Raw genomic sequence first — 15,000 nt, 5'->3', positions numbered from 1 at the left:
AGGATGTCTGCTTTAATTAACTGAAACCCCACCCATATCATACATATTAATGATATGTAGGTTAGGCTTTTGCCTTTTATGGTAAACCCAGAGATATTACAAGTGTGCCAGCCCTTTTGTAGGAGTTTACTTATTTCTTTTGTTTGCAATGTATATATAGTGTGTGAAAATGTAAAGCTGTTAGATTTGCCTGCTTTTGTGCAGATCTCCCTGCAGCTGCTTGTATCCGGAATAAACTTTTATGCATTCAAAGAAGTCTGGTGGTCAGCACAACGTTTGATTTCCACAACAGTTTTTGGCGTAGTCGGCAGGATCCCAACATCCAGGAAACCTGATCGAACCTTTCCTTGGGACTCTCTCCAGGACACACAAACCCAGCGCGCTATTAAGAGGTAAGACACCTTTTGAAATGTCTATTGTTTGTGTCTCCTGCGAGTGGTATTGTTCCCTTGGAGGGTAAGATATTCCTGGTGACGGGATCTTTTTACTTTGAATGTATAAACGTTAATATTAAGATTGTATAAGGTGACCTAGGTCAGGGATATTGGAACTTGTGTGAGTGCTGTGTGACTGAGACCCAAGTGACTGGGTAATAATCAGACTGCAGCCGCCCCAAGACCCCTGCTAGCCTTTCGGGTGTTGACCAGGGTATCTTGATTGCAAGGGTGGTCTGAGGAAAACCCAGTTGCGTGTTAAATTGAGGGCTGAATGAAGTGGTACACATGAGACCCCTGAGGACGGTTGAAGGACGGTCAGATTATATTTGATAGAAGGTCCCGGGTATTAATATAAATACCTTTAAGGGAGGAGACTGGCCGTGGTGACGTTGATGTAGTGGACTCAGAGCAAGCGCAAGTAGATAATTGCGTCTAAATTGTTTCTGGTCCAGGAAAATAAGTCCTCGGTGTATGTTTGTGAAGAATGGGTATAAAAAGTTCCAAGGAAATAGTGGTGCCGGAAAAGGGTACCCCGGCATGGTATATGTTTAACAATTATTCATGTGACACATGTATATTTATTTATGAGTGGAATAGGAATACTGCGGATAATGGCAAATTGCAATTCCCTCTAGAAGGTACCTTTGATTTAAATAAGTTAACTTATTTGCGTAATTTTTTTGTAAAAACAAAAACTAAGGTCTCAGCACATCAGTGGGACCAATATTTATTGTGGAATGACGAGAGTGAAAAACGTAGGAGAGAATCAATTATCTCCTCTTGGAAGGAAACCACAAAGAAATTAGAGGAGGAGATTGAACAAATTAAATCTTCTCAAAGTAACCTTTACCCCACATTGTCTAGTGCACCTCAACAAGAGGATATAGATTTTTTAGAAGAACAAAATTTAATGAAGGTTACACATACTAAAAAGAAAACACAAAACTCTCAGAAACCTCCCCCATATGAACCTTCAGCTTCTAAAATAAATTCCCAAGAAGGGTCAACAAAGGGAGTCAGACTCCAATTTGTCATCGCACTAGGAGTAAAGTGACAGGTGAAGTTTTAGAAATGCCCCTCCGAGAGGTTTTAGGAGAGGATGATTTAATTCGACATGTGCATGCTCTCTGGTCTCCCTCAGAGCTGATGGCACTAAAAAATAGTTTTCCCAGTGTTTCTGAGAACCCTAGTAAATTTATAGATCAGTTTAATTCCACTTGCATTGCATACAACCCCACTAAAAGTGATCTCTTACAAATAATGCAGATAGTAATGACGTCCACCGAAAGGACTAGGTTTATAGAAAGGTGGAATAAACAAAATGAAAGGAATCATTGGAATAATAATGAGATAGACAGAGATCAACCAGTGAGACAAGAATTTTATGAACTAATAGCTAGAGCAGTTGAAGAAGAATTCCGTCCGAAAACAGACTGGACAAAAATACATTCAACCAGACAAAATAAAAATGAATCCCCTGCTGAATATGCAGAGCGGTTAAAGGTAATTTTTAAACAATATAGTGGAATAAGAGGGCAAAGGGAGGATGATGATCCAATAAGAGTGGGAGGGCCAGCACTTTCTCAAGCATTTGTAAATGGTCTTATACCAGATGTAAGTAATGCTCTCAAACTTATAGCTATTGGATGGGAAACTAAACTTATTTCTGAATTAATTCCCATAGCAGAACATTATTCTAGACAAAAAGAAGGGAAAAAGAGTAGTCAGATAGACAACTTAATGGCAGCACAAACTGTATTTTTCTCCACTAACAAAGCAGGAAATGGAACACGGTTCCAACAATCATATAATACACAAAGAGGACAAAGAAATCAGACAGATGTTTGTTTTAAATGTGGGAGAAGTGGACATTATAAAAGAGAGTGTCCACGTTTCAACAATGGTAACAGGAAACAGGGTCTAAGAAATGGTCTCTCACTGGAATACTCAGGGGAACAAGATAAAAATGCATACACATCCCCTAACTCAAATATCCAGACATACAATCCAAATCATTACAATTCCCAATAGGACAGTGAGGAATCCATAGTTTGTGCCCCAATACTACCAACTGATTCACAAGGACCCTGGATAACTTGTAAGGTAAATGGTAGAACCACACAATTTTTGATAGATACTGGTGCTAGCAGATCATGTATTTCTGTTGCAGATTCTAAACATATTCAGAAAAGTAATGAAGCCCCTGTGGGAGTGAGAGGTGTAGGCAATAATATTATACCTCACCCAGTGTCAGAACCACAGACCATTTCTCTAGGTCCTCTTACAGAACGGCATGCTTTTCTCCTAAGTCCTACTTGTCCTGTTAACCTACTAGGAAAAGACCTTTTGTGTAAATTAGGTTGTACATTGTACTGCACTCCACAAGGAGTCTTTCTGGAGGTCCCTGCACATAATTTGAACCTGGCAGAAAGAGTTTTAGATAAAGAGGAAGCAGGATTGAATAATCAAGTACAAGCATATCTTTCTCAGGAATTTCAGAATATCTTGCAAACACTCCCTAACTCATTATGGGCAGGAGACTCTACAGAACCAGGTTTAATTTTGTCAGCAGAACCAGTACAACTTACTTTGAAGCCTAACGCTATTCTGCCTCGAAAAGCACAATATCCTTTAAATAAAGAGGCAGAGAAAGGCATTGCCCCTGTGATAGATAGTTTGCTCAAACAGGGTATCATAATTCCTACCAGAAGTCCTTGTAATACACCAATTTTACCAATTAAAAAGCATTCTGTAATAGGCCCGGTAAAATACAGATTCGTGCAAGATTTAAGAGCCATTAATTCAATTGTGATACCTTGTTTTCCAGTGGTTCCAAATCCTATTACAATCCTTTCTTCTTTGCCCCCAGAATCTACTCACTTCTCAGTGATAGATTTAAGTTCTGCATTTTTTAGTATTCCTTTACATAAAAACAGCCAGTATTTGTTTGCATTCACTTATAATGGACAACAATACACTTGGACTCGCATACCACAAGGATATACTGAAAGCCCAACTTTGTTTTCCCAAATTTTGAAAAAAGATCTTTCTGATTTAAAGTTAAATGGTGGATCAGTTTTAATTCAATACATAGATGAGTTGCTAATAGCCTCTTCTTCAAAAGATGCTTGTTGCACTGATACTGTCACTGTTTTACAGTCCTTATATCAAAAAGGACATAAGGTTAACAAATCAAAGTTACATTTTTGTTCTGAAACTGTAACATATTTGGGGCATCAGTTGTCACATGGACAGCGGTCTTTAACATCTGATAGAATTCAGCCTATACTCGAAGCTAAAAGACCCACTACTGTCTCTGGAGTCCGTGCATTTCTTGGTATGGCTGGATACTGTCGACAATGGATTTTAGATTTTGCATTAATAGCTGCACTTCTTGTAGCCCTCACAAGAAAGGGTGTTTCTGAACCCATTCCTTGGTCATCAGATTGTGAGATCTCTTTTACGCAATTAAAACAGGCACTAATACAGGCTCCTACCCTTGGTTTACCTAACTTTAATGAACCGTTTACTTTGTATTGTCATGAGAAAGGAGGATTTGCCACAGGAGTTCTTACACAAGATCATGGCACTTCTAAACGCCCAGTTGCTTATTTCAGTACTGCCCTTGATTCAGTGGCTCAAAGTTTCCCTAGTTGCCTACGAGCGGTAGCTGCCACAGCCTTTATGGTAGATCATGCTCAATCTATGTGTCTAGGTAGTACACTAAATGTGTTTGTGCCTCATGCTGTGTCTACGCTCCTTCTAAAGGGAGCTACTCAAATTTCTAATGCCAGAATGACAAAATATGAAATTATTTTGACCTCTTCTCCTAATGTTATCATTAAGCGTTGTCCACCTCTCAATCCAGCTTCACTCCTTCCATATCTGTCGGAAGGTGAGGAACATGAGTGTGAAGCAGTGATACAACAAGAAATCACACTTCGACCATTCTTATATGATACTCCACTTCTAAATCCCCACTTTGAAATATTTGTAGATGGCTCATGTTCTCGAGATGACAAAGGTAACCTTTGTGCAGGCTATTCAGTAGTTACCCTTACTGATATAGTGGAAGCTTCTTCACTTCCCCATGTACATTCAGCACAGGTAACTGAATTAATTGCACTAACACGAGCGTGTATTATAGCAGCAGGTGTAACGGCCAATATTTATACAGATTCCAGGTATGCTTTTGGGGTCGTACATGATTTTGGAGGGCTATGGAAAATTAGAGGTTTCCTCACAGCAGCAGGTACCCCTATTCTAAATGCCAAGTATGTGCATGAATTGTTACAAGCCCTAATGCTTCCCAAAGAAGTAGCTATAATTAAATGTTCTGCTCACACAAAAGGCACAGACTATGTTTCTAAAGGTAATTCTTTTGCAGATACTACTGCAAAGAAAGCAGCCACCTTTACTGTTCCCACTATACAAGTGCTGCAAGCTCAAATTCAGGAGGATATTGTACCTCCTATAGACCTTCTGTCGTTCTATAAAGCTGCCCCACCAGAGGAACATACCTCTTGGTCTAATGAGGGATGCACCTCAGATTCCTCAGGCATGTGGTATGGCCCTAATGTCTTACCAGTTCTTCCTTCTGCATTGTTACCTTATTTTGTTCGCATGTATCATGGAGTGGCACATGTGAACAAAGGGGGGATAATTGATTTGATTACCAAACAATGGTATGCTCCAGGTGTAAGTACTATAGCACAACATTACTGCTCCACCTGTTTAATATGTCAGCAATTCAATGTAGGAAAGAAAGTGAAACAGACAAGGACAGGTCATCACCCACCACCATGGGGACCATTTGTTAATTTACAAATGGATTTTATAGAATTACCTAAATGTTTACAATACAGATATGTATTGGTAATTCTTTGTACCTTCTCCGGCTGGATTGAAGGATACCCATGTGCGCATGCAGATGCTCGCACAGTAGCAAAAAAATTACTACAGGAATGTTTTCCTCGATATGGTTTACCTCATTCTATTAATAGTGATAGAGGTACTCACTTTACAGGACAGATTGTCCAGGAAGTTACGAAAGCATTGGGGATAACATATCACCTACATTGTTCCCATCACCCACAATCAGGAGGTGCTGTGGAAAGAGCCAATGGAATTCTTAAAACTAAGCTTGGAAAAATTATAGCTCAAACAGGATTAAAATGGCCAGATGCTCTTCCTCTAGCTCTGATGTCTATGAGAGCAACTCCAGCTAGGAAACACAAGCTTTCACCTTGTGAAATTATAATGGGGAGACCAATGAGCATGGGGATAAACAAAGAACTCTTAATTAAAGACCAGGTTTTAGCAGATGAAACTGTACAAAAATATTGCATGTCACTAATGAAAACATTGCAGTCTCATCACTCACAGGTCAAAGCTGTACAGCCAACACCATCTGAAGAAAAACTGCACCATATAGAACCTGGAGACTGGGTCCTGGTTAAAAATTTTCAAAGAAAGAACGCTCTCCAACCACGGTGGAAAGGACCCTACCAAGTTTTACTTACCACACAGACTGCAGTAAAAATTTCTGAACTTGTTTCCTGGATCCATATCTCCCATTGCAAGCTTGCTTCCCCTCCAAAAGACTTAAAAGACTGATAGTTTCGTATTAATTTTATATATCAAATACGTATAGCTTAATTTTTGTTTGTTCTGTGTTATGTTGTTTATTTAGATTTAGATAGTATAATTAATAAGTATTTAAAAAAAAATAAAAAAAATTATACAAATGTTTTCTCTTTTTGTATTTCTATCTTTTATTACTCTATTGCAATGTTATGAACAGAACTCTTATATAGCTCTTACTAACAGTTATGTTGAGAATGTACAAGATTCTCCATGTTATGTTTGTATTCACATGCCTCATAGTTCAGACACAGGTGTTCCTTTTATACCCTACCCATTCAATAGTACTGAGTATTGTATTAATGAAATGGTACAATTTAGAAATAAGACTCAAGTTCAACTCCCAGGTCCCCCTAAAACTCTTTATCCTCCCTAATAGGTCTTGGATGTCATAAAACTAAACTGAGTGCATGGACAGGATATGTTCGGCCCTATAATTCTTCAAAGAGACTTGAAGCAAATGCACCAAGAATAACAGTCATTCAGACCATTGGGGGTTTATGTTTAGAACGAACAAATGTTGAGGGAGGTATTTTTGTAGGAACTAGTAAGTGTCATAAGACTCTTACATGTAATTGTTCAAGTCCCCCTGCTATGCAGGAATCAGGTGTCATTGTACATCTAGTTAACATTACATGGGAAGAAGATGTTTGGGTATGGGTAAGTTGTAATAAAGCACATATATATGTGACATTAAATGGGTCTTATTGGGTGTGTGGGAATTATGCGTATCCTAGATTACCTGAGAATTGGCAAGGATCATGTTATTTGGCCTACATACTCCCTGCAATAAGACATACTAAAGAAAGACCAACAGTCACATTTGGGCTTCATAGATCTAAAAGGCACCATAAAAATCCACCCACCTTCTCAGAGATTATGGGTAGCTAGGACAATTTTATAAATATAATAATTCCTTCCACTGGTGTCTATGATAACTGGGGAAGAATTAGAGCTTTAACCATCATGTTAGAAACTGTGGCCAATCAAACAGAAAACGCTCTCACAAGCATTACAGCAGAAATGCAAGCCCTACGATTAGTTGCCTTACAGAACCGTATGGCTCTTGATTTTATTTTAGCAATTAAAGGGGGCGTATGCTCATAAGTGGGCTCTGAATGTTGCACTTATGTTCCAGATGTCTCTAAAAATGTTACTCTAGCGGTTAGTGAGATTAGGAAAGAAGTACTTGAAATGCAAAGTTCCCTGAAAATTTCTTCTGGGGATTGGGGAATAAGTAGTTGGTTTGGGGCGTTAGGATCAAAAATTTTCTATGGTTTGATTATAGGGGCTTTGTTCCTCACAACCATATTTGCCTCCATAACAGTGTTGAAACTTTTACTCCTTAAATGTTGGAATTCTGCTACCTCGTCTATTGCCCATTATCCTGTTCTAATTGATAAGACCATTCATGAATGTCCCCCTAGTGCTAATGGAGATTCTAATATCAAAACCAAGAATACTCAAGAAATTACAAACCAAGAATTTACACGTTTATTATCTGTGTATGACGGTGACCAAGATTTGGCTGCCCACAAATGTATTAAACACAATGGGTGAATGCCTAAGAGTCATGCTTCATGGAATCTTTAAAGCATGAAAGGGGGGACTGTGGAATCTTAGGATGTGGAGAGTGGGTAGGAAGAGGTTAACTGTTTCTGCTATTTGGTGATAAGAGTCTGATGCACTGGGAGGTAGTATTGTTCTGTTTAGGAACAGGATATTTATGGTTGAGGGCATAGGTCAAATTACACAGCTGGTGAGAAACTGGACCATAAGTGTAGGCTCAGGGTCAACTTCCGGGCACAAGATGTCTGCTTTAATTAACTGAAACCCCACCCATATCATACATATTAATGCTATGTAGGTTAGGCTTTTGCCTTTTATGGTAAACCCAGAGATATTACAAGTGTGCCAGCCCTTTTGTAGGAGTTTACTTATTTCTTTTGTTTTCAATGTATATATAGTGTGTGAAAATGTAAAGCTGTTAGATTTGCCTGCTTTTGTGCAGATCTCCCTGCAGCTGCTTGTATCCGGAATAAACATTTATGCATTCAAAGAAGTCTGGTGGTCAGCACAACGTTTGATTTCCACAACATAGGCTTTTTCTTTTCTCACAGTCCGGGGAGAGCTTTTTGCCATGTGTTTCTTGCTCATCATCAAAACATGGCAAAAAGCTCTCCCCGGACTGTGAGAAAAGAAAAAGCCTACAACACCTGGTATTCCCAGGCGGTCTCCCATCCAGGTACTAACCAGGCCTGACGCTTTCAGGGTGGTAAGGCTGCAGGTGTGGGAGCTTTTTATTTTACTTCTCTTATTCTGTTGCTGCTGCTGCTGCTTGTCGTCAGACAGAAAGAATTATAAGCCCTGGGACAGGACAGAGAAGGTGAGAAGGTGAGAAGGTGAGAAGGTTCAAATAATAGTTTAAAGTTTTGATGATGAGCAAGAAACACATGGCAAAAAGCTCTCCCCGGACTGTGAGAAAAGAAAAAGCCTACAACACCTGGTATTCCCAGGTGGTCTCCCATCCAGGTACTAACCAGGCCCAACCGTGCTTAGCTTCCAAGATCAGACAAGATTGGGCGCTTTCAGGGTGGTAGGCTGCAGGCGTGAGAGCTTTTTATTTTACTTCTCTTATTCTGTTGCTGCTGCTGCTTGTCGTCAGACAGAAAGAATTATAAGCCCTGGGACAGGACAGAGAAGGTGAGAAGGTGAGAAGGTGAGAAGGTAAAAATAAGGGTTTAAAGCTATGATGATGAGCAAGAAACATGGCAAAAAGCTCTCCCCGGACTGTGAGAAAAGAAAAAGCCTACAACACCTGGTATTCCCAGGCAGTCTCCCATCCATGTACTAACCAGGCCCGACCCTGCTTAGATTCTGAGATCAGACGAGATCAGGCGCTTTCACGATGGTATGGCTGCAGGTGTGGGAGCTTTTTATTATACTTCTCTTTTTCTGTTGCTGCTGCTTGTCGTCAGACAGAAAGAATTATAAGCCCTGGGACAGGACAGAGAAGGTGAGAAGGTGAGAAGGTTCAAATAAGGGTTTAAAGCTTTGATGATGAGCAAGAAACACATGGCAAAAAGCTCTCCCCGGACTGTGAGAAAAGAAAAAACCTACAACACCTGGTATTCCCAGGTGGTCTCCCACCCAGGTACTAACCAAGCCCAACCTTGCTTAGCTTCCGAGATCAGATGAGATCGGGCACTTTCAGGGTGGTAGGGCCGCAGGCGTGAGAGTTTTTTATTTTACTTCTCTTATTCTGTTGCTGCTGTTGCTGCTGTTGCTGCTGCTGCTGCTGCTGTTGCTGCTGCTGCTGCTGCTGCTGCTGCTGCTTGTCATCAGACAGAAAGAATTATAAGCGGGGGGCGTGGCTTGACCATCGACTGAGATGGCAGCATAGTGTGAGAGCTCTGTGAGGATTTGGGCTTTTTTCATTAAAAAATCAGCATTCATTTGTGGACCCATTCCAGAATCGAACCACTACTGGACTGATTGGAAGATGCAAAAGCAGAAGTTTTCAACCAAAACTTCGGGTGCCTCGAAACCTGTGGAAAAGCTTGTGATTGAAGAAACTGAATCCCCACGTAAGAAACAGCCTAAGATGGGTGAGGAGTTGGAGAGATCAGGTATGACTGTTTCGGAACCTCGATTAATTAAGCTGCTTACGGATCTCAGGAATGGGATTCGTGATGATTTGATGAAAGAGATTTCCGTTATTAAGAAGGATATAAACGAACTGGACATTCGAGTGGATCGTACTGAACAGGCTCTTGGTCTGCAGAAGAATTCACATCTAGAGTTAGAAAAGCGTGTGGCTCTGCTTGAACACCAACTCGAGCTAAGTAAACTAAAAATTGCTGATTTGGAAGATCGTAGTAATATACCTGAATCCATACAAAATCAAGATCTAGGCGCATATGTTAAAAGAATGATTGGCTCGGTTCTGAAAAATCGTGCTGAACCAGAGATTTTGATTGACCGATGCCATAGGCTGCCGAAGTCCAACCGAGCTCCTAAGGAGGCTGCAAGGGACACTATAGCACGATTACATTTCTTCCATGTTAAGGATGAGTTCCTGACTGCTGTGAGAAAGGGTGCTAATCTCTGTGAGGAGTATACAAACCTCCAATTTTTTCAGGATTTTTCTGCTTCCACTATGTCACGAAGAAAAGATTTTCAATTTCTTACAAGGGAATTACAAGCTCTGAATATTCGATACAGATGTGGATTCCCTGTTAAAGTTTTATTGAGGCATGATGGTCAGAACTATGTTATAACATCACCGGAAGAAGGAAAGGATTTTTTACAAATATTTTCGCCAAGATATCACGAATCTAAGGGACAAAGATTTGACCCAGACGTCAAGCAACAGACAATACGAGACGTTTTATTAACTTGATCTCATATATTCAAAAATCTAAACACCCCTCTTTATTTTTATCACTCGATGCTGAAAAGGCATTTGATAGGGTCCATTGGGGATATTTGGAAGATGTTTTGATTCGGTTTGGGTTCCCAGTTGCTTTGAGAAAAGCTATTTTTGCTTTGTATCAGAAGCCTACTGCAAAAGTGCTGGCCTCTGGAGTTTTGTCCGACTCATTCTCTTTATCCAATGGGACTAGGCAGGGTTGCCCTTTGTCACCTTTACTTTTTGCTTTAGTTATTGAACCTTTGGCTGAGGCAATAAGAGTTGATGGTAATATTCAGGGTGTTACAATAGATGGAGATACTCACAAATTGGGTTTATTTGCAGACGATGTAATTCTTACGTTAAGTGATCCAGCTACTTCTATGGGTCATTTATTTTCTCTTCTTAGAGAATTTCGTGAAGTGTCCTTTTATAAACTTAATGATACCAAAACACAGGCATTACCATTCCATGTAAAGAGGAATGATTTGACTGCTCTTAAAAGATCATATGACTTTGACTGGAGGAAGACCTTTATTTCCTATTTAGGCATTAATTTATGTAAAAATGTGACACATGTGCATGCTTACAATTTAAAGACTTTTTGGCCCTCTTTGCAACTGGATCTTGAGAGGTGGGACAATCTTGAGATTTCATGGTTGGGTAGAATACACTCCATTAAGATGGTTTTTCTCCCCAAGATTTTGTATTTTTTAAGAGCCATACCTTTAAGTGTGCCAATTTCTTTTTTTGATTCGGTGCGATCTGCGCTCATAAAGTTTCTCTGGAGGAAGAAGCCTAGCAGAGTCAAATTTACCACTTTGACTAATTCTAGAGACAATTTTGGATTGGGGGTGCCAGATTTTAGGAATTATTATTATGCCTCGAATGCCTCTAGTGCTTTCAAATTTAATTTGGACAGGGATTGGCCTAGATGGCTTATTATGGAAATTAATAAACTAAAACCTTTTTGTATTAAAGATGTTTTATGGGTTTCACATTCTAATCGTCCCAAGTTTACGAAAATGTACCCCTCAACTAAATTGGCTATACTCTCTTGGGATAGATTATTTAATAAATTACCAGGTTCTATTACTTGGTCCAGGGCGATGTCACTTAGTTCCTTGAGATATGTTCTTCCAGACCTAGATATAGATTACTGGAATAGCAAACATGTTTTTTCCATTAACGATTTCTTTACAAATAATTCGGCTCTATCATTTCCAAAATTACAAAAAAAATTTACTTTAGATGCTGACAGACAATGTGACTATGACTTAATTATTCAAATTCTTCAAGAACGATATAATATATCTGATTTTGATGTGGATCAGTCTCATTTAGCTTTGAATGATATAGAGACAGTTTATATTAATGCCCCGGACCGGAAAGGTACTATCTCACTGTGTTACTCTTCCCTCTCCTCGAAGGTTTCAGAAAAACTTAAATTTTTATCGTCCTGGGAAGAGGAATTAGGTAAAACATACGATCTAGCTGTCTGGAATGATATGTTCTCGGGACTGAGGGGCATAACACAATGTGCACAACATTTTGAAAATCATTTTAAGATTATTTACAGATGGTATTTGACCCCGGATAAACTTTTTCGCATGAAGATGACTACAAGTTTTAAATGTTGGAGAGGCTGCAATGGCCCAGGTAACCTCCTTCATATTTTCTGGGACTGTCCATTAATTAAACCTATGTTAGTACCTAGATGGGAGACCACCTGGGGATACCAGGTGTTGTAGGCTTTTTCTTTTCTCACAGTCCGGGGAGAGCTTTTTGCCATGTGTTTCTTGCTCATCATCAAAGCTTTAAACCCTTATTTGAACCTTCTCACCTTCTCACCTTCTCTGTCCAGTCCCAGGGCTTGTAATTCTTTCTGTCTGATGACAAGCAGCAGCAGCAGAAGCAGCAGCAGCAGCAGCACAAGCAGCAGCAGCAGCAGGAGCAGCAGCAGCAGCAGGAGCAGCAGCAACAGAATAAGAGAAGTAAAATAAAAAGCTTTCACGCCTGCGGCCATATCACCCTGAAAGCGCCCGATCTCGTCTGATCTTGGAAGCTAAGCAGGGTTGGGCCTGGTTAGTACCTGGATGGGAGACTTCCTGGGAATACCCAGTGTTGTAGGCGTTTTCTTTTCTCACAGTCCGGGGAGAGCTTTTTGCCATGTTTTTTTGCTCGTAATCAATGCTTTAAACCCTTATTTGAACCTTCTCACCTTCTCTTTCCTGTCCCAGGGCTTATAATTCTTTCTGTCTGACGACAAGCAGCAGCAGCAACAGAATACGAGAAGTAAAATAAAAAGCTCTCACGGCTGTGGCTGTTCCACCCTGAAAGCACCTGATCTCATCTGATTTTGGAAGCTAAGCAGGGTTGGGCCTGGTTAGTACCTGGATGGGAAACCTCCTGGGAATACCAGGGGTTGTAGGCTTTTTCTTTTCTCACAGTCCAGGGAGAGCTTTTTGCCATGTTTCTTGCTCATCATCAAAGCTTTAAACCCTTATTTGAACCTTCCCACCTTCTCACCTTCTCTGTCCTGTCCCAGGGCTTATAATTCTTTCTGTCTGACAAGCAGCAGCAGCAGCAACAGAATTAGAGAAGTAAAATAAACAGCTCTCACACCTGCGGCTATAACACCCTGAAAGCGCCCTACCTCGTCTGATTTTGGAAGCTAAGCAGGGTTGGGCTTGGTTAGTACCTGGATGGGAGACCGCCTGGGAATACCAGGTGTTGTAGGCCTTTTCTTTTCTCACAGTCCGGGGAGAGCTTTTTGCCATGTGTTTCTTGCTCATCATCAATGCTTTAAACCCTTATTTGAACCTTTTCACCTTCTCACCTTCTCACCTTCTCACCATCTCTGTCCTGTCCCAGGGCTTATAATTCTTTCTGTCTGACGACAAGCAGCAGCAGCAGAGGCAGCAGCAGCAGAAGCAGCAGCAGAAGCAGCAGCAGAAGCAGCAGCAGCAGCAGAATAAGAGAAGCAAAATAAACAATTTTCCTGCCTGCGGCCATATCTCCCTGAAAGTGCCCAATCTCATCTGATTTAGGAAGCTAAGCAGGGTTGGGCCTGGTTAGTACAGGGATGGGAGACCACCTGGGAATACCAGGTGATGTAGGCTTTTTCTTTTCTCCCAGTCTGAGGAGAGCTTTTTGCCATGTCTTTCTTGCTCATCATCAAAGCTTTAAACCCTTATTTGAACCTTCTCACCTTCTCACCTTCTCTGTCCTGTCCCAGGGCTTATAATTCTTTCTGTCTGACGACAAGCAGCAGCAGCAGCAGCAACAGAATAAGAGAATTAATATGAAAAGCTTTCACGCCTGCAGCCTTACCACCCTGAACGCGCCTGATCTCGGAATTTAAGCAGGTTTGGGCCTGGTTAGTACCTGGATGGGAGACCATCTGGGAATACCAGGTGTTGTAGGCTTTTTCTTTTCTCACAGTCCAGGGAGAGCTTTTTGCCATGTGTTTCTTGCTCATCATCAAAGCTTTAAACCCTTATTTGAACCTTCTCACCTTCTCACCTTCTCACCTGATCACCTTCTCTGTCCTGTCCCAGGGCTTATAATTCTTTCTGTCTGACGACAAGAAGCAGCAGCAGCAACAGAATAAGAGAAGTAAAATAAACAGCTCCCACGCCTGCGGCCATACCACCCTGAAAGTGCCCGATCTCATCTGATCTAGGAAACTAAGCTGGGTTGGGCCTGGTTAGTACCTGGGTGGGAGACCGCCTGGGAATTGTAGGCTTTTTCTTTTCTCAACGTCCGGGGAGAGCTTTTTGCCAAGTGTTTCTTGCTCATCATCAAAGCTTTAAACCCTTATTTGAACCTTCTCACCTTCTCACCTTCTCTGTCCTGGCCCAGGGCTTAAAATTCTTTCTGTCTGACGACAAGCAGCAGCAGCAACAGCAGCAACAGCAGCAACAGCAGCAGCAGCAGCAGCAGCAGCAGCAGCAGCAGCAGCAGCAGCAGCAGCAGCAGCAGCAGCAGCAGCAGCAGCAGCAGAATAAGAGAAGTAAAATAAAAAGCTCTCACGCCTACAGCCATACCACCCTGAAAGCGCCTGATCTCATCTGATTTTGGAAGCTAAGCAGGGTTTGTCCTGGTTAGTACCTGGGTGGGAGACCGGCTGGGAATTCCAGGGTATGTAGGCTTTTTCTTTTCTCACAGTCCAGGGAGAGCTTTTTGCCATGTTTCTTGCTCATCATCAAAGCTTTAAACCCTTATTTGAACCTTCCCACCTTCTCACCTTCTCTGTCCTGTCCCAGGGCTTATAATTATTTCTGTCTGACAAGCAGCAGCAGCAGCAACAGAATTAGAGAAGTAAAATAAACAGTTCTCACACCTGCGGCTATACCACCCTGAAAGCGCCCTACCTCGTCTGATTTTGGAAGCTAAGCAGGGTTGGGCTTGGTTAGTACCGGGATGGGAGACCGCCTGGGAATACCAGGTGTTTTAGGCTTTTTCTTTTCTCACAGTCCGGGGACAGCTTTTTGACATGTGTTTCTT

The 15,000-nt window shown here is 41.1% G+C and overlaps 1 non-coding gene and 9 pseudogenes across 1 annotated transcript; 7 read left to right on the top strand and 3 right to left on the bottom strand.

Moving 5' to 3' along the window:
* Window positions 1-8,571: 8,571 nt before the first annotated feature.
* LOC149297560 (5S ribosomal RNA) lies at window positions 8,572-8,689 on the bottom strand (annotated as a pseudogene).
* Window positions 8,690-8,886: 197 nt separating this feature from the next.
* Window positions 8,887-9,005, bottom strand: LOC149297559 (5S ribosomal RNA; annotated as a pseudogene).
* A 188-nt stretch (window positions 9,006-9,193) lies between these two features.
* Window positions 9,194-9,312, bottom strand: LOC149297558 (5S ribosomal RNA). Its single transcript, XR_016276730.1, has one exon. It is a non-coding gene; the product is annotated as a 5S ribosomal RNA (ribosomal RNA).
* A 3,193-nt stretch (window positions 9,313-12,505) lies between these two features.
* LOC149297557 (5S ribosomal RNA) lies at window positions 12,506-12,624 on the top strand (annotated as a pseudogene).
* A 182-nt stretch (window positions 12,625-12,806) lies between these two features.
* LOC149297556 (5S ribosomal RNA) lies at window positions 12,807-12,925 on the top strand (annotated as a pseudogene).
* A 189-nt stretch (window positions 12,926-13,114) lies between these two features.
* Window positions 13,115-13,233, top strand: LOC149297555 (5S ribosomal RNA; annotated as a pseudogene).
* A 261-nt stretch (window positions 13,234-13,494) lies between these two features.
* Window positions 13,495-13,613, top strand: LOC149297554 (5S ribosomal RNA; annotated as a pseudogene).
* Window positions 13,614-13,810: 197 nt separating this feature from the next.
* Window positions 13,811-13,919, top strand: LOC149297553 (5S ribosomal RNA; annotated as a pseudogene).
* A 607-nt stretch (window positions 13,920-14,526) lies between these two features.
* On the top strand, window positions 14,527-14,645 carry LOC149297552 (5S ribosomal RNA; annotated as a pseudogene).
* A 189-nt stretch (window positions 14,646-14,834) lies between these two features.
* LOC149297551 (5S ribosomal RNA) lies at window positions 14,835-14,953 on the top strand (annotated as a pseudogene).
* Window positions 14,954-15,000: the final 47 nt, after the last annotated feature.

Source organism: Sceloporus occidentalis, unplaced genomic scaffold, assembly GCF_023333645.1.
Source record: "Sceloporus occidentalis isolate IW3139 unplaced genomic scaffold, rSceOcc1.0.p SCAF_38, whole genome shotgun sequence".
NCBI classification, from domain to species: domain Eukaryota; kingdom Metazoa; phylum Chordata; class Lepidosauria; order Squamata; family Phrynosomatidae; genus Sceloporus; species Sceloporus occidentalis.
This window is presented reverse-complemented; position numbering and strand designations above follow the sequence as displayed.